Genomic DNA, 19,942 nt, shown 5'->3' on the forward strand with positions numbered 1-19,942 from the left:
GCTATGTAAGCACTAAGCTACATTTATGTGAATTAGAAAAAAGGCAATCCTTTTTAGAAAGAAAAAAAATTAAGTTAGTATACAATTTACTTCTCAATAAAAATAAACACAACCACTAACTCATTATATGCTATACCCATCTAATTATTGAATATATAATGATAGAAAATTATAATTTTAATCAAATTAATTAGGGACTCAAATTCACTAGAAAATAATTTGTAATAAACCCATTCCACATTTCACATTCATGAAAATTGTATTTTATGACTGCTTATTCTATTTTTCATTTTTCATACCAATGATTGCTATGTTTTCCATTTCAAATGCAACTATAGGGATTAAGTGGTTTTAAGGAATGTTAATTTAAAAGTTTACATTATCTTCTTACAACTGTTATTGGTGCAGATGAATATATTCTGAAAACAATGAAAATGTATCCAGTAAATCATTGGATAAAATACACTCCAATGCTTCAATGAGAATTACTCTAAATTTGAGGAAAAAATAAACCCAACATTTTGAATCTTCTTAGACACTGATGTTCCATCAATAGCATATCATTTATTACGTTCGTCAGATTCAATTTTAAAAATTTTATATGGCTGCTGAAGCTAAAATTATATACTTTTTTTAAAATTCCAAGACATTTAGAATGAAAACGTTATTTTATTTTTGTGAGCCTGTCTTTAAAGGCAATATTGATTCCTGTAATAATAAAAAAAAAATAAATGTTAAGATATAGTTTGGTACCATAAATGGATGCACAGTAGGTGAGTAGGAACAAAGATGACCACACATTTTTGGTTACTACCCTCAAGGAAAGAAAATTTATATCTCTCCATCATGAAGTAACTTGTCTTGCCTCTTGTGTTGATGGTGAATGGCTTTTTGACTGTTTTAGTCAAAGTGATGCTGAAGAAAGCATCACTTTCCTTGAGTTCCAGTTATGAATCTACCCCTTATTAGAACTTGACCACCTGCTGTTCTTTCTTGGAATGTTTGCTATGAGATGTTCTCTCTCAAAACCAAGCCACCAAGGTGTGAGAAGCACAAGCCATCTGTATAAATGATTCAGGTGAAGCCACCGGCTAAGTTCAGGCCCCAAGCATCAACACCAGTCCTGTGAGTGAGTTGTCTTAGAAGGGAATTTTCAAGCTGTCTTGACATTCCAAGTGAATTTTAGTATTTTTAAAAAATCCAGTTTTTCTGGGAATTCATTAAGTGTGGCTGACCCAGAACTAAAAATCATCTGTAAGAAATTGGTATAAATCTTAGTTATAGGGTTTTCTCTTCCCTTCTACTCTATCCATCCATTTTTTTTTCCTAAAACATAGGTATTCAGTGATACAAATTACTTAATTTTATTTTCTGATGTCCTTTGCTTCTTTTTTTGTCCTTATCATTCAATTTTAAAATTCTTTATAACTTCTGAGGAGAAATAATAAACCCCTTAATATTTAGACTTCATAACATAAAAATAGTATAAAACCTTGTACTAAATTTTAACAGCAGTTACATTTTGTACTGTCACAGTTTCCGTAGCAGCAAATGGATAGTTGTTGTGGTCAGTGGTTCATTGCACAGTGATCTCTGATTAAGTTTTTATAATAATCACTTTTGTCTTTTAATGGAGAATAAATATTAATTACTACTTTGTGATTCATATCACAGTAAAAGTAGTTGTAGATTTAAATCAAAATTTCAGCCATATTCTGCTGAGACTTTAAACACAGTAGATGACAAGAAATGCCTTATAAATATCTAACTCAAATGGAAGACTAATAAACAGAATTTTAAAGAATTTTTAAATGTTTCCCTGTCAATGTATCAGTTCAGAAAGCAGGTTTTTATTTAGCATGCTATTAGATGAATTAGTGTTCTTGATTTGTAAATGTGTTCTTCCATTGCAAGTCAAAGCTGCAGAGTAATACACTGACTAAACTAGGATAATATACTTGACTTCCATCTGAGAGAAAAACATTATAAAATGTTGGTTTTGGTTACAATGGCACTAATATTTGCTGAAAATTTATTATAATAGCTATGTAAATCACTTATATTTAGAATCAGCTAGATTATGTAAGTAAAACAATTTCAAAATAATTAAGATATTTATTATGCAAATAGATGAAAAACCTTAGCAGAAGCTCCTTTGTACAGTGTACCACCTACACAGCAATGCAAAGTAGGCTTGGGAGAGGTATGGGATAAAAAAAACCAGATCCTCAGAGCCAAGTAAAGAAATAGAATGTATTTATCCTACACATTGACTGACTAATAAACAGCAAGAGGAGAGGATATTTGATTTGAGTTTAATTAAGGCAAACATTTCTTCCTAAGAGAATCATAACTGTAAGGAATTCACTAGATGGAGAAAACAGGGCAGGGTTTCCATGTGAAAAAAAAGATTCTGATGGCCTAATGAAATATGGAGAAAATAATATAATAAAAACTTACAGACTCAGACCCATAAGGTGATGATTCTTAGTTCTCACACACAAAGATGACCTAGTAATAATTATTTGGTTACATTTTTTTTTAAACTCTGCTTAAAATCAGAGTTGGTCCTGAAGTTAAAACAATGGCTGCATTTGCAGGTAGGAATCACCACAGTTTTAGGTTGAAGAAATGTGCAGAATCAGAGTCAAATAATAATAATGAGATAGATACAGTCCATCAACTAGGTATAATATATATTTTTGTTTCATACCAAGCACATATAATCAGTTTATTAAACAGTTTGATTTGGAGTGCTATATGTATGAATTGGGTAACTTATTTCTCAATCACTGGTTTAAAACATCTTTCAAAGATCCTTTCTCTGCTTTTCACATCATCTTGCACGGCAGATTCCATGATTTCAAGCCACTGTCAAGCATTTAAAAAAAAATTAAAACTTTAATCCCATTTTTAATTAAAAGCTCTCCCTCCTTTACTACTATCAGTGCTGTTCCCGTCAAGCAATTTTGAGGAGAAATGAAATGTGGATATCTCTCCTTCCTTCATTGGATTTTCTGATCTCCAGTGTGTTGGGAGCCAAAGGAGGGAAGAAGGAAACAAGCATCCCTTAGTAAACAAATATACTCCTTGAGGAAGTCTCTGAGTATCTAGGCAAGGTTGGCTGGCCTCTGTCAGGTACCTGTTGTGTAGAAAATGCCCAATGGCCAGATGACTTTGAATACACAAGTACAAATTTCTCAGAGAACTGTGGAGGGGATATCCTTGCTCAACAGTTTTAAGAAGTGTTATCTGTTTAGATTCAATGTATTTTTGCCCTTCCTTTCCTTTCTTAGCTCCAATTGCAGAAGTACATTGCACAGTTTTGCCTGGGAAGTCATTTTTTATCTCTCTCTTTTTTTTTTTTTTTGATGAGCAACATCTAAGACAGTTCAAACGCCACTGAATTCCATGCCATTCCTAGAAATATACTCATCCTTGTCAAACAAAATCAAATGGTGAGAATGCACTTTTCTCCACTTCTGAAACATCTAGTTTCCCTAATCTTTCTCCTCAGCTCTCTCTGCGCTCAATCAGGCATTAACCTCAATTTAGCTGATCCTCTACATGAACAGCCTTCAAATCTAAGTGTCTGACATCACGTTCTCCTTTGTTCAGGCACCCAAGTCTCTATAAATATTTTCTTTGAGCCTCTTCACTTCACTTGTGTATTTTCCTCACATTTTTTTTCTACTTTTCTTTTTTTCTGCTTTTTATTTGGGTGTAAGTAAGTGGAGGAGTTGAACTGGTGGTTGGGGATCTGCTAACCAATTATTTTCAATTCCCTTTAGAAAATGTGGCCCTTAGAAGCAGTTAAATTTTAGCTTGGAGTCATAGTAGCCAATATTAGGGCATCTAGAAGAGTCTCATATTACAACTTATTTTATATTTTAATTACTTATTCAGAAATGCCTAGTTTCCAGCACATTGAAAATATGCCTTTAGTTTATTTATTGATTGGCTAGTGTAGTTCAAAAGTAATAGAATAACTTCTTCTTTCATAAAGCCTGTATTTCAGAGGTAGAAAACAACAACCCACAGCAAACAAAAAATATAAATTGGTTTTTAAGTGGATTACATGTTGTCAAGACAATAAAACTGATGTGATAGATAAAGGGTGACTGTGATAGAAGCAGAACCCTAGACAGGGTCATCTGGAGAGGTTTTGAAGGAAATATCTAAGTTGAGATCCCAAAGATAAGGGGGGAAATGGTCATATAAATACATGAAGACAAAACTTAAGTGCAAATGTCCATAGGAGAAGTAATAATGAAATATTTCAGGGAAGAGAAGAAGGACCAGATGGACCTTGAGGCTTGAGTTTATGACGTATAGTATGAGGAACAGAATGGCCTGAGAAGTGATCAGATGTGGGAAATGGTTTAGGACCTAGTTGTACTTGATTAGGAGTTTAAATTTTATTCTAAGTGTAAGGCAAAGTCACTGAAAGGTTTTGAGCATGGAATGGCAAGATTTATGTTTTGAACAGAGGAATATATTTTAACAGATGAAGATAAAAGTAAGGAGGATTTTGGAGGAGAGAGATGATGACAACAGGAACTAAGGGAGTAAAATAGAGAAAGAAGGAAAGTGGATTAGAAGTATATTCCCTAATGTAGTACAGGAAGAATACATACGTTTTTCAGTGAGTCTGGATAATAGATTATGGGAAAGAGAGGTATCAACCATCAGTACAATATTTTTACCTTGGACCTCTGGGTGCAGAGTGATGCCATTTATATAGATAGGGATGAGCAGTCAAAGAAAAGTTTTGTGGAGATAAAGAGAAATAAAATGATTTCATTATGGGCACATTACATTTGAAGTGTCTACGGAATATTCAGGTTTAGATACAGGACCTAAACAATTGCTTAACTGAAACAGACACTACCAAATGCCATACCCCAATTAGAAGACGAAATTAGGATTTAAAATGAATTACTAATGGCCAGTAGTAGATCAGCATTGGGGTGTCACTAGGAACTGCTGACACTGAGGTCTCACAAGTTCTTACAGACTGTTCTTCCAAAAACTTCACTAGAAACTTAAGGGACTATTAGGGGGAAATTCTGAGAAGCCACCTCCCTGGCCTGAATGGGAAAGAACAGCAGCACTACTACAGAAACTCCACCCGGATATATCTTACGTATCTCTCATATGGAACAAAAGCCTCAATCCACTGTATCAGACACAGTTCTCCAGAGAAACAGAAGCAGCCTCATATATATGCATATAGAAAGAGATTTATTATGAGGAATTTACTCATGCAGTTATGGAGGCTGAACTATGGAAAACAGTATGGAGATTCCTTAAAAGACCAAAAAATGATCTAGCATTCCCACTCCTCAGCATATATACAGAAAAGATGAAAACTCTAATTTGAAAATATATATGCACCCCAGTGTTCATGACAGCATTATTTATGAGTCAGGACATAGAAATAACCAAAATAACCAAAATATCCATCAACAGCCATAAAAAATGAAGTAATGTAATTTGCAGTAACATGACTGGACCTAGAGGTTATCGCACTAAGTGAAATAAGTCATATAGAGAAAGATAAACATTGCAAACATCATATGATATCACTTACATGTGGAATATAAGAAAAACAATACAAATTAACTTATTTACAAAACAGAAATAGACTCACAGACATAGAAGAAAAACCAAAGGGGAAAAGAGGGGAGAGGGATAAATTGAGAATTTGGGATTAGCAGATACAAACTACTATATATAAAACAGATAAGCAACAAGTACTTAGTGTATAGCACAGGGAACTATATTCATTATCATGTAATAACCTATAATGGAAAAGAATTTGAAAAAGAATATATATACGTGTCTATGTATGTGTGTGTGTATATACATATATATGTGTATATATATATATATATGAATCACTTTGCTGTACACCTGAAACATTGCAAATCAACTATACATCAATTAAAAAAAAAAAAAAAAAACAAATCGTGGAGGCTGAGAGTTCCCAAAGTCTGAAGTTGGCAAGCTAGAGAGCCAGGAGGGCTGATGATATTTTCCAGACTAAGCTGAAGGCCTGAGAATCAGGACAGCTGATGGTGTACATTGCAGTCTAGAAGCCAGGAGGCTGGAGACTAAGAAAGCCAAATGTTTTAACTTGAGTCCAAAAGCAGGAAGAGATTGATGTCCTAGTTCAAATACTCAGGAAAGAGGACTTCACTCTTATTTACAAGAGGGTCAGACTTTTTGTTCAATTTAGACCTTCTATTGATTGGGAAAGGGCCATAGACATTAAGAACAACCTGCTTTACTTATTCTATAAATTCAATAGTTAATCTCATTCAAAAAAATACCTCGTAGACACAAACAGAACAATGTTTGACCAAATATCTGGGCTCCCTGTAGCTTGATCATGTTGACACATAACAATAAATATCACAGGGAAGAACAACAACATTCTTGGCTTCCAGCCTGAGGGTATCAGTGTAAACCCTCTGCAGTTAGGTGAGGGAGACAAGGAAAAACAACAATAGCAAAATAGCTCTTATCACCGGTGAAGGAATAGAAGTACATGCTAAAATAATCTTTACATTTAGAGGAAGTGTGAAACATCTGTGAAGGCCACATCTCCAAGACACAGGTCACAGTGCCTGCCTAATACTGAGAAAACACCAACACACACACACACACCACCATCACCATAACACTAACAATAACTGAGTAAAAACAGAAGAATACAATTGTGACTGTTGCAAGGGACAGATTCTCCTGAGAGAGCAGTAGAAAAAGAAGATCCAGGCCAAGAGAAAAGACAAAAATAAAGTATCAGTATGCCTTTTCTTCACCTCTCCTATGTGACCTAGGTTAATTGGGGTTTCATAAGGCAATACTTGAGACTTATAGTAACTTCAGCACTTCTGTCACGCTAGCATTTTTCTTCTATTCATTATTTTTTTCAATGTAATATATTGAATGTAACATTTTTCAATGTATTTTAGCAAATAAATCATACTGGAACAAGCAGAAAATATAAAATCTATTCATCTATTCTGTCTTTGTAAAATATATTCAATTAAAGAATTTTTCATTCCACTTTGCTTTCTAGGACACTAAAAGTATACACACCTGCCAGATACCCTATGATTTAAGTTTAGTTTATGTTATGGGTGTTACTTGTCATTTCCTCTTGCCTACTTCTGAACTGTATTTTTACATTGAGAAATGCTGCCCTTTGGAAAAACTGAATAAATGGATTTAAAAAGTCAGTGCAACCCACAAAAAACAATAAAAATTCTGTGCCTTTCCCAATTACTTCAGGATTATATAAGATTTTGCAGGATTTATGTGTTACATTTAACTTCCTCATTCTTCAAAATAGCCTACCTTTGAAACTTCAACTAGTATTGAGAAATACGATGAGAGATTAATAAGTATATTTAATATAATCAAGAAGTGAACTTCTTTATTTAGCTCTGTAATTTCCTGTGTGCATGTACTACTTAATCTTTAAAAAAAACACACCAGTATAGCACATGTATCAATTGACATGGAGACAACTGTTGGTGTAACAGAACTTTTGAAATCATTTTACACAACACATTAATAGTTAAACTGATTCATTAGCAGTGATGTGTCCAATTTTTAACAATATTTACTTGAAATTTAGTAAAGGTAAATGTTTCCTAACCTCACAATATTTTACATGTTTATTAAATATATATTTTTCAGTATGAAGGCTCAAATATACCACGTATACATCTTTCCTTGACTTTCCACATCCTTTATTGGTGAAAATCATATTCAATTTGGAATTATGGAAGAGACGTGACCTATATAAAAGAAATCACTAGAAAAATCTAAGTCTTTGGTGGTTGTTCCTCCAAGTTTGATTAATTATGGAGCTGCTCCTTGAGACACAAAGAGGGAAATCAGGCAAATGCAATATAGTTTACTTCAACCTTTGATATTATAACATTAGTTTACCATAAGGACAAATGAAGCTCAGCAATTATATGGTTGACAATTGTAACTCTCTACTTTCAGTGGAGGTAACTATAAATCACAAATTATGGTGCAAATGCTGTTTTTCTTCCTTCTGAAATTCAAAATTAGCTTCCAGTTTAGAGCTCTCAGGCACATTATAACTTTATTTTAAATTATATTAGGTTTTTATAAATCAAATAATCAAAAATGTTTCAGTTAATGCCACTTTTAAAAATATAACATTAGTAAAAATCATTTAATTAGTAGACAAAGCCTTTTTCAGTATAAGGTCTTTGGAACTTTGGTTATATCTGATTTAACTTAGATAAAAACTGGTTATTCCTAGTTTAACTTAGATAAAAACATGTAATTATTGTTTTTTCATGACACACCATTTGATTTTCAGTAAAGGTCCAGACCAGCACTGTCTAGTAGAAGTTTCTGCCATTACAGTGGATGCTGAACATTTAAAAGGTGGCTACTACTATTAAAATACTGAATTTTAATTTTATTTATTTTAATTAATTTATACTTAAATGTAAATAGCCACATGACATTGGTAGATACTATTTTGGATACACATGTTCCACAGTTTAAATTGCATAGCCAGTGTGCTACTGAGTCTGGGACATGGTATATAGTGTGTTGTTTCCATTATATAACTTAGCTCTGTCAATCTTGATAAACCCCTTGGATAACATAACATCTACTGAAGATTGATTACAAATATAAACTGACAACAGATATTTCATCTAATTATGAGAAGACAATGAAATGAATAATCAGAAATGTATTCTATTGTTCTATTCACCTTTGATCTACAACTATGCTGAATAAAGACATAAGAACAGGAAAAATCAATTTTGTGCTTAAAACTCTTCAGAAATACAAGCTATGCTTAGACATATAAATAATTTAAAAATAGTATTTATTTTCTGTATAAGTTAACCTATACTGCTTTCAAATATTCAGTCCATTAAAAAATGCATCCTAAATTTTGCACTTCTTGACCTGGGAATAAAATGTTGAGTTTAAATATTTTGGGTTTTATTTATGTTTCAATTATATTAAACAACTTATATTTTATGAGGTAGTAGTTTTTAAATGCATTAATAAGTGAAAAATGAATAATCAATTCACCTACATAAAAATTATTATATTTCAAGCCATTTCCATTAAGCTAAACATATGACAAAGACAAAAGCCTGCCAGACGGGTCATACCTGGTGAGCTGAAATACAGAGACAAGACTGTGTGTTATAAAAATATGCCATCAACTCTCTAAAAAGAACTTTCACAAATGATTCCATAATGTTCTTTTTTAAATCACCCATAAATAGGTCCTACCTAGATTAAACTGATAACTAAAAATAGAGAACAATTACCAACTTGGTCTATTAAAATACAAACTTCTTTCTTACTGAAATATTGCCTATGCAAATATCCATTATGGCAAATATTACTTACTTTGTTTCCCAATTACTATCTGAACTGGGGCTGTGTTCATAAAATATAGTTTCTTAATTTCCCCAATTTGTTACTATTATGTATTTTTTTATATTCTAGTCAAATTCACTGTTAGTATTATACTATTGCCATCTTATATGTAAACAACATGGACTCTGAAGCCATCTAACAATTTTCTCTAATTTTTCATATCATACATTATAAAAAAGAAAATATAAATAATATCTTTCTTTAAATCTAATTAAAGAATTTGGAGATAACATTTTTCTCTCTGTTGAGTAGTAGAGCGGCTCTCTGAACATTTAACCTTAACTGCTACATATCATTATATATTCCTTGAGCAGTTCACATGAAGAAAGATCAATAGACCTTCAGTATACTAGTTAGCTGTTTCCACTGCCTCAGAGAAGCAAAGTGCTGACAAAACACTACATGACAATGACTATGCCTCAGACTAGTCTCAGTTGAGAAACAGAAGAGACAATTTTTTTACCTTACTCTTTACAGAGTACAGAAACTCACAACATTTAGAAAGTATATTGAGCCTTCATAAAAAAAAAAAACAAAAAAACCCAAGAAGACAATAAGTCACGGTTGACAAACACATGGCATTCGAAAACCATTTAAATGAAATATAAATCTATGAAAATAATAAATAAAACTAAAAAGTGTTCTTCAGTTTAACTATGCAATCCTAGAGAACTTCTTAAATCTTTTATTTATAGTCACTATTTTTATTTTTAGCAAATAAGATGTTTCCAAGCTCTTATCTCCATACTCATAATACTCTTCAGACTGAAAACAAACGATGAAAATTCAGCTTTAAGGATGTGGATAAAAATATAACTGAAATAATAAGAAGCAGATAGCTTTTACATGTCATATGGCAGGACTCACTACTAAGCAAATGGCAGTAAAAGTCGAATGAAGTTACTGAGTCATGATTTCCACTTTTAAGGGGCAAAAAAAGAAAATGAATTAGACACAGAAGCAAGTTTTCTAATTACTTTTAAAATTATAAAATTAACATATAAATAAAAACTGATTAAAATCAACTTATAAAAATTATACAAGAAGAGTTGATATTAAAGAAATAGCAAACGTTTTAAAGTACTTATTATGCATTAGATAAGATTTAGCACAGTAACTAACACACTGATGTATCATTAGCAAATACATCAATGTGTTAATTCCTATTACTATCCTTACTTTACAGTAATTTGCCAAACATAACAAAGTAAGTGGAAGAGTCTGAATTCAAATATAATCAGTGAGGCTGTAGACCCTCACCCTTAGCCCCCTGTATTACTTGACTTCATGATCCCCTCCAAATTCTTGTTTACTACCCCCCTCTAAAGAAATAGTTCAGTAGGTTTATTCCAATCTAAATGTATTTGTGCCATATATACACTTACTCATTTATTCAGCAAATACTTTTTGACTTAATAATATGAGAGATCTTATACTAGTCACTGGATTTACAGTACTGAACTAAGCTGTCATTTTATCTACCCTTAGGAAGGTTGTAATTTAGCCAGCCAATAGACAAATGAACAGTCACATAAACATAAGGATTAAAAGAAAAGAGTTATTGTTTCTATGCTAAAAGTGAGTTGAAAAACTTTGGAAACATTGAATAAAAGTAATTTGATAAAATGAATGTAGGAGAATATTAGAATATGAAAAAAGGAGAAGAAATTAAAACTACAGTAGGATTTTTGCCTTAAGATTTTTTTACATCTTTAGTATCTAATTGTACTCCAAGAAAGCTGAAACTACAAATCAATGATGAAACACCATGGTTTTAAGTGATGGAAGAAAGATGATATGGGATTCTGCTCAGCACACCTGTATTGAAAGAAATGCCTTGGCATTTATCGAGAGAGTGCAAATAAATATAGATTTATTTGGTTTAAGTTAAAATGAAATATTTAATTATTTTTTCCTTAAGAATCTACTACTAAGTATATGAGATAAAGATAACATATATACTTTTATTTACTAGTCATTTCTGAAGTAGAAATGATGGTTAGTGTATATAGTAGGTATATATTTTTAAATCAAGTTAGATAATGTGATAGTTCTACTTTATTACATGTATTAGAATTTTTGTAGCTTGCCATGTGATAAGTTTTCACAAATAATTTATAGATGTTTAGACAGAAATTTTATTCCCTCAAATACAAAAAAATCTAACACTAATGTATTTCTCACTTTTCTGTAGTAGATAATCTTTCATTTTCTTTGAAAATTCTTATGATTTATTCTTTTTTCCTCAACATTATGAAATTACATTAGAATACGTCCAGGTGTAGCCATTAAAAAAATCATTCCTTTTTGCTTCTCTTGGTACTATTAACCTTTACATATTTTTGTTCTGGGGAAGTACTTTTAAAATCAATTCTCTAAAAATATACATGTTGAACCTACAATGTCCTAAATATAATTATAGCACTTTGGATATATCAATGAAAAACAGAGACAAAAATACCTATTTTCATGCAGGGTCTATTCTACATTTATTTTTAATTTGATTATTTTATTCTCTTCATTTTGCCCTTCTGGTAAAAACTAAATTATTTCAAAAAGCTGCCAGACAGTAGTGAGTACAAACTTAACAATGAGAAATACATTGTGAATCACACTCTCTAAAAACATATATATATATATATATGTATATATATTTTCCAACCTTGTCTGTGTGAACAAAGTCTCAGCATAGTTACTGACAAAGCAAATAGATATGTCTTAACATGTAACATGCAGCATGTGGTAAAATTAACATACAATATTTTTATCCTTATGTAATTTATCCACACTTTATAGACATGTCACTTCACCCTGTTGGTTCAGGGCTAGTTAACCTGACATTGGTCCACTCACTTATAGGAGATTGTTCCTCCAGTCTAACCAATCAGATTAAGCATAGACTTGTAAAAATTGGTTCTGGAAAGTAGAAAACAAAATGAAACAGAGATCATTGTGATGATCTTTGACTAGTTCAAAAGTCTTCAAATGCCTGTAACCTAATTTGTATTTAATTTCATTTAGAGACTTAAATAATTCATTTAGTCTAAAGTAGACTTTGTTATGGTCAATAATTGTCAAACTGTCACGTCATCATAGTACAATGAATATAAATATTAACATAAAGCAAGTAAAAAAGTAATATCAGGTTAACATTCTGATTCATCAAACTAGAGTAGACTTTTCTGTGGCAAATATATTTCAAGCACTAGGTCACTGAAAGGGATTTCTGAGCAATGTTCGTATCTGTATCACTCAAGATTAAAAAACACAGCATAGCTGATGCTCAGTAAGTAGTTATGAGCTGACCAAGTAACTAATTAGACTCCTATTCTTGAAGAAAATTGCATCTTAAATATATTCTTTTAAATTTGTATTTTATTGAGAAAGTAATAATAATTATTACTTTTAAAAGAAAAGTTAACCTATGTTTTAATTAAACATGCATTTTTTTATCTGTGTGAGAATTATTAAAACTTTCAGTAGAGCTTATCTATCTATAACTGTTCTATTTTTAAAATAAAATTAAATAATGAATAAACAATAATTTAAACATTGGCATATTTATTTTTAACCTATTTTCTTACTTATTTTATTTTGGTGAAAGACCAACAGAATGCTTTGCTTTAATGTGTATATGTGTGTGTGTGTATTTTTCAAAAATCTGTGATAAGAATGTAGAACAACAGGAAATTTCATTCATTGTTAAGTGGGCATGCAAAATGGTATAGCCACTTTGGAAAACAGTTTGGCAGCTTCTTACAAAACTAAACATACTCCTACCCTATGACCCAGCAATTTCACTTCTGGTTATTTACCCAGAAGAGTTGAAATTTACTTTCACAAAATAACATGAACACAAATATTTATAGCAGCTTTGGTCACAACTGTGAAATTCTGAAAGCAAGCAAGATGTCTTTCAACTGGTAAATGCATAAATAAATTGTGATATAGCCATTAATATAAATATCATTTACTCTAAAGAGAAATGAGCTATCAAGGCATGTTAATATATAAAGGAATCATAACTGCCTATTGCTAAGTGAAAGAAGCCAATCTGAAAAGGCTATACACTGTATTATTACAATTATATGATGTTCTGGAAAAGAAACTCCGGAAATAGTAAAAAGATCAATTGTTGGCTGTGAAACTATTCTGTATAATACTATAATGGTGGATATATGACATTAAGCTTTTGTCAAAATCCACAGAATGTACAAAACAAAGAATGAATCTTAATGTAAACTATGGACTTTGGATGATAATGATGTGTCACCATTGGTTCATCCAATATAACAAGTGTATCATACTAGTCAGGGATGTTGCTAATGAGGGAGGCTATTCACGTGTGGGGCAGTAAGTATATGGAAAATCTCTGTATTTTCCCCTTATCTTTGCTGTTAACCTAAAAGTATTCCAGAAAACAAAGTCTATTGATTTTCAAAACAGTCTGCAGTCAGAAAAAGATATATTTAGACGACATCGGGCGCGTTCAGGGTGGTATGACTGTAGACAGAAAAAGATGTATTTAAAAGCAAAAAGGAACTGCTAGAAATTCATTATGATTTTATTTTTAAGCCTTTAAAATTTACTCATTTTCCCTCCAAAACGATTAAATTTATTAAGGTGTGTCTGAGGTGGCTATTTATTTTTTTAATTTATCTTCTCTGTTTTCTTTGTGTCAAATATTTAAAGAAACCAACAAAAAAGGACATTAATTTTGTAATTCAGCAAACCTTGATTTGTATACTAGCATCATTACTTCGTAGGTGTAATAATTAGTCATAAGTATAATCTTTTCAAACTACAATTAGCATAAAGTAAATAGTAAATAAAAATAAAATTGTGGCTATTATGTTGTTTTTCATAGAGCATGTTTCTTTCTCTTAGGAAAAAAATGTGAAAAAGAACTGAAAACAAACCTTATTTTTTGAAAAAAAAATGGAAGGAAATCATATTGTTATGATTTTTAACCTAAAATTAATTTTGGGGAAACTTAGATATCCTCTTAGTACACGGGTAAGCAGCTTGCTGTTGAGAAAGAATTCTCTGTGCATCTCTTGAATTTCTGCCATGTCTTCAGAATAAGGGGCATTGACAACTTTAGTTCCAGTCTTTTCAAGGATGATTGCATAGCAAATAGCCTTGGAAGACAGAGATAGTATCTTATATTAGGACAAAGGGGAGATTTGTTTCCTGACCAGGATAGTGAAGATAATGTCTTCCTAGAGACCAAAGTTTAGATAGGAGTACTAGAAGCCTTTCTATAAATTCCACAGCCGTGGCACAAACCCACAGTGTGTACAGCATCTACCTGAAACATTCCACATAACCCTGAATAGTTTTGGGAGTGAAGGGCAACCAATGCAATCATAAAACACAAGCTATCTCTAGTTTGTCTCTGACTTAGGGATCTTATGTCTTCTCCCAGCATCATAAAAGTGTGGCAGGTTAGCAGTTAGTTAACAATCAGGGTAAAATCTCAGATGTTTTACAGTTCCTGACTATGGTAGGTAGAATTATAAGATGGTCTCCAAGAATCTCACTTCCTGGTATTATCATTCTGTGTAAGACTCTCTCCTTAAATTTGAAGAAACCTGTGAATATGAGGATATATCAATTACATAATTAAACTCAGAAGAAGACCCCAAGGGTCAGATGAGGCCTTAGCCCTGGACAACCTCTTGGTTGTAGAATTTTAAGTACAGGGCCCAGCTGAGCATGCTCAGGCTATTAATCTACGGAAGCTGAAATAAATAAGTTTTTTCAAGCTACTGGCTTTGATAATTTGTTATGCAACAATGCGAAACACAGATACTAACACCTTTTTGTTTGTTTATATGCTTCTACCACTAAAGGATTTATTGATTTTCATGGTTATTAAATAATTTTTATGCTCCTCTCAAATAATTGGTTTCATGCACATTCCTGGGTGATATATTCCATTTTCCATCATTACTATCTTAACCCTACAACTTAAAACCTCAGACTATCTGAAAAATAAGTCACTATCTTTTGACAAGTGTTCATATTAGTAATTATTTGGAAAAGCCATTCAAAATATCAAATAACACATTTATACTAAGATTTCTGGGTGCTTAAATTATGCAAAATTCATTTATTTCATCTGAAACCTCTTCTGCTTATCTTCTTTACCTAAATATAGCTCTTGGAATATTTTTGCTTCAAACCTCTTAACAGAAACTTTTCTAGATTGCACAATGTATACAGAATTCTGGAATTCCAGGATTCCTTTCCCAACCTCAATTTAATCTTTTTTTTAATTTCATTTTTTTGTTGAGTTATAGTTAGTTTACAATGTTGTGTCGATTTCTGTTGTACAGCACAATGCTTCAGTCATACATGAATATACATATATTCATTTTCATATTCTTTTTCACCATAAGCTACTACAAGATATTGAATATGTTCCCCTGTGTTATATCTATTTTATATATACCAGTCAGTATCTACAAATCTCAAACTCCTAGTTTATCTCTTCCCATCTCCTTCCCCCCAGCAACCACAAGCCTGTATTCTATGTCTGTGAGTCTGTTTCTGTTTTACATATAAGTTCATTTGTCTTTTTTTTTTTTAATTCCACATATGAGTGATATCATATGGCATTTTTCTTTCTCTTTCTGGCTTACTTCTCTTAGAATGACATTCTCCAGGGCCATCTATGTTGCTGCAAATGACATTATTTTATCATTTTTTGTAGCTAAGTAGTATTCCATTATATAAATATACCACAACTTCTTTATGCAGTCACCTGTTGATGGCCATTTAGGTTGTTTCCATGTCTCTGGCTATTGTAAATAGTGCTCCTATGAATATTGGGGTGCAGGTGTCTTTTTGAATTAAGGTTCCCTCTAGATATATGCCCAGGAGTGGGATTGATGGGTCATATGGTAAGTCTATTTTCAGTCTTTTGAGGAGTCTCCATACTGTTTGCCATCAATTCAATCTTTAGGTTTCCCCTTAGCTTGTCAGAATGTAGCTGTAGTGCACTACCTGTAGGTCCGTCCATTCTCCTGGCATGATTCCAAAATCGTGGTTGAAGTATCTCCCTTTCGTATAGTAACATAGATTAATTTTTTGTTAAAAATTTCTATATTGTAAGTGCTTTTTAGCATTTATTTCTTATTCCAAGTTTCAATAGAAATTCACTTGCTTCTTTGGACACCCAAATATTCAATGTTCCCCTAAACAATAGCCTTTTTTTGATCTTCACACAATGACAGAATGTGAAATACTGTACTATGCACATCTAGAGAAATTACATTGATAGCTATTCCAACAGTTTAAAAAAATGCAGTTGTTCAAACTTTTATTTTTATAGACACAAAAACTGTTTCAAAGTATTTATAATCATCAGATATTTGTTTTTGTTTTATAACTGAAGTAGTATTATAGACTTGAATGAAAGAGGAGTTAATAGTATAATTTGAAACTTTCAGGAAAATAACAAATAATACAAAATTGCAATCTTTTGCTTGATTACTGGGTTAAAATTTCATTCTTAATTTCATCATACAGTATGTTAACTATGGTCTTTTGGTTAAATAAATTTAACTTCCTAAGAGATCAAATTACTGCTACTTGTATGAAGTATCTGAATACCACATATTATTATTTTTAATTTCATATCAACTGAATTTGACTAATGGTTTACTTTGATTTATTTTCAAAGTATACAAACTGAAAAACTTTATTTTATTAAAAATCATGTTTAAACAGATCAAAGTAGACCTTCTATCTTAATGGTGTTTTGGTATATATGTATTACAAAGGTGAAAACATAATTTTATGGATTTCATATTTTTTACCATAATCTTCAGAAAATTTTAAATTAGAACAATATGAAAAAATTTCTAGAAATCACTCCATGTCAAATTTTGTCTATTTTTTTCTGACTAGAGTTCCTTCTCTAGTTTCTTACATAATATATTGCTGCTTCAAAACTCATTTAAATGTTGACAACAGTAACCTTAGCCATTTCTTAATTTTTCACAATAAATATGACATCTGAGTCCTACTTCTTCTAGGAAATATATTCTGTTTTAAAGGAGTATTTACCATCTGCATAACCCATCAATTCATTTTGTATACTAAAATACTGAAGCATTCTTAATGGCTTTAAATAGTCACACAATCAGAAACAAGAGACACAGGCTGAATTTCCATGTGAGTAGTAAAACTAGGAATATTTGTAAAACTGTTCTTCTTAAGACCAAACTATGAAGCATAAGACCATTCTATTAATGAAGCAAGATCATTCACAAGATGAGATGTAAATGGCATTTTACTCTAAGAACTTTTTAAAAATATGATATTAGAAAATGCTACTTCTGGGATTTAGACGACATCTTGCTACATACATAAGTGGACTGGATTTAGTGTCTCCCCAAAATTCATATATTGAAGTTCCAATTTCCAGATGAGGTGAAGCATGTAGGAGGTAATCAATCCATGATGGTCGAACCTTTAGAATAAGATTAGTGCCTTATTAAAAGAGACAAGAGGGGAGATCTCTCTCCACACGTGAGAATACAAAAAAAAAAAAAAAGAAAGAAAGAAAAAGAAAAAGGCTTTCGGCAAAACAGGAAGTGAAGTCTTACTAGGAGGCAAACCTGCAGGCCCCTTGACCTTGGACCCCCCTAGCACACAGAACTGTGAGAAATAAATTTCTGTTGTTTAAGCCACCCAGTCTACGTGTCTTACGGCAGCTTAAGCTAAGACAGTAAGCTTTCAGAATTTTTATTCTTTCTTTAATGAAAAAAATAATTTGTGAGAAGAATACTTCACTGTAAGGAAAATGCTGCCCATTTTCTTCATTGTTCAAGTAACATATATTTTACATTTAAAGCTGTATACTATCCTAAACCCAAATTTACCTTATTGATTTTATAAATATTTACTATATATCCAGGGGTAAATGAAATGTATAATGTAAAAGTTATGGGTTAACATTCAATATTTCCAAAATTTCTGAAAAAAAGGTAAAATTCCCAGTTATTTTCTATTTCATCCTTCATTTCCTCTTACTTTCTAGTCCTCCAAATTTGAGAACACTCTTTTTTTTTCTATTTGTTACACTTTTTTATTCAAGGATACAAGAGTTTAAATCAGGCAATATATATAATTTTATTCTCTACCTTGCTTACATCACTGCTTTATTCCAATTTCCATAAAAAGCATTATATAAAATAAAGTTAAAAATATGTTTTACAGTCAACATTTATTTGGTTGTGAAAATGGAAACATTGCTAGAATAAAATATAAATAGATAATATGCTTTACTTGTGTGCTTCTCCATCTTTTTAAGTTTATCAAGTAGATGGATGGCACTTTAAATAATGTGTTATATTTAGAGAATACATTAAACAGAAAAGAACATTGTGGAAAATAGGAAAGCCTTTCCATTAAGGGTTTCAAATATGAAAAGTTCTATTCAGACACAAACTAAATCTAAAATGAGAGTTTTTTTTTTTACTGAAAGAGGTAGAGAGTAATTAAAGGTAATTGGCATGTTATTATTCTTAAAAGGTTCCCTTTTCTATTCTAAGAATACCAGGGAACAATTGAATAGATAAAAAGCAAACCATAAATTGCCAAATAGATCTTTTGTGTAACAATACATCTTTCTAGACAAAAGATATTTCAAACCCATAAAAACGAGGGGAGGTGTATTTGCCTGACTGGCCTCAAGTCTTGCCTGGTCACAGTGAAGTTGTGTCGGATTTTTAAACTCACGGTGTGAGATGTTATCTTAATGGGTTCAGAGAGAATCAAAAGTGAGTGTGACAAACTTGAGGGAGATCGGTTTGTTGGCAGAATTTAACATTAGGTGAGTAGAAAATTACTTGATAAATGAAACTGAAAGCAGAACAAATACTTTTACTTAAGAATACCTATGGCAGACTGATGCTTCTGACAATTATTGATCGAATGTGAGAAGCCCTCCCTCCTGCCCTTTCTCTATCCAAATTCTGCATATTTTTCCCAGAATTGGATCAATATAAATTCTCATTATGAAGCCATTTATTTACTACTCTATTCCTCAATGAACTCTTTTGTACAGACTTCTATCCCACCTGTAGTCAATACAGAGGCACATTCTTCACCACTCATCTTTAGTTCCTCAGCTCAAATAAGACTCAGAGACTTAATGTAATTAATCCAACCATAATCTAATTAAAATATAATCCCTTACACACTTACTCTCTCCTAATGTGTTTTTCTGATTCACAAATTTCCCATATCATTTAAAGATATTTTTATTTGTATCATTGTGTTTCTTCTATTTTGAGGGCAAAAACTGTGTGTTCTTTCATGTTTTATTTGTTCGGTTGTGTCATCTTTTCTGTACTCTTTATTTCTGGAAGACTCCAAATATATCTTATTCTGGGGCATCAAAACTTGTTAAGTTAGAAGGAGTATATTGAAACATTAAATTAAAAAGTTTATCTTCATGCTGTAC

The sequence above is a fragment of the Camelus bactrianus genome, chromosome 2 (assembly GCF_048773025.1).
Source record: "Camelus bactrianus isolate YW-2024 breed Bactrian camel chromosome 2, ASM4877302v1, whole genome shotgun sequence".
NCBI classification, from domain to species: Eukaryota; Metazoa; Chordata; class Mammalia; order Artiodactyla; family Camelidae; genus Camelus; species Camelus bactrianus.